Genomic DNA, 1,199 nt, shown 5'->3' on the forward strand with positions numbered 1-1,199 from the left:
AAGTTAGCCCGTGTTGAAGCTTTTTGCTCCTAATTTAGTTATTTTACTTATTTAAGGAATATATTGAAAATTGTCAGCAGGCACGTATGCAGTAATTTATTTCGGGAGAAGTCCGACTTCAATATTAGGATAAATTATAATAAAATTTAAAAGATAATTCTTAAATTTAGGCTAAATTTACAGAAAAGTTGGGATTTCAGAGGGGAGTCCGGACCACCTGGACCCACCCCTAAATGCGTCCTTGTTTGTCAGTAACGTTTCCTCATTTTGAAACCCTCAAAAACTTCGGATATATAAAGGAAAACGAGTTATTTTCGATAAAATATCACTTCAGAAGACGTGACAGTTTTATTGCACATGGTGGTATCCCAAGTTCACAAGGGCAAGAATTCATTAATTCTGATTCTCTGTCATTGTGCTCTATCGAAAGGTTAGGTTTGTAACATATTACTCCTACGAACAAGCATGACTGGCAGATAGGAATACTGAACCCAACTCCAGAGAAATGCATGCTGAACTTACGTTTATAGCTACGCTTTGGTGATTTGCCCTCAAGGTCAATCGAGTGGTAATTCATTTCCGTCCCTGTTCTTAAGCCATGTTCGTATTACTTCGAACAGTTTTGATAATGAAAAGCATGCCTCTTAATATAACAGACTTCTTTCGCGTAAGAAATCGAAACTCAGTTGGTCAGAGCAACTAGTCTGTTAGAATTAGGTTGTTAGTTAGTTAGGAGCCCAGTACGAGTAAGGGTTTTTATTACTATTGTTTTTATCTTTTTTATGTGAGGAAAAATCAAATTCTGACATCGCGATATCAAATGTATTTGATTAGGTAGCTTTGTCTTAGCTAAACTTTAAACATCAGTAACCGTCGAAATTACTTCACCAACTGATCACTTACTGAACATTTCAAACACGTCAAACCAGTGGCATAACATGAAGGTTAACCTCTCCTCCGCAGTCCTTAGATATGCGTCCGTACTTTCAAGGGCGGACTAAGGGCCGGGCGACTGCCCGTGGCGCCAGAGAAAGAGGGGCACCAAAACGAGCCTCAAAAAGTAAATTTTATAATGTGCTTTCTACTGACGTTTTTGGTTTATATTCTTGTAAAGTAGTGGCAATTATATGATCTTTTTCCATTTCACTATGGAAGAAGAGAGTTTCATAGTACTAAGGGGGCTGTATCGAAAAATTGAG

The sequence above is a fragment of the Thermobia domestica genome, chromosome 10 (genome assembly GCF_964235325.1).
Source record: "Thermobia domestica chromosome 10, izTheDome1.hap1.1, whole genome shotgun sequence".
NCBI classification, from domain to species: Eukaryota; Metazoa; Arthropoda; class Insecta; order Zygentoma; family Lepismatidae; genus Thermobia; species Thermobia domestica.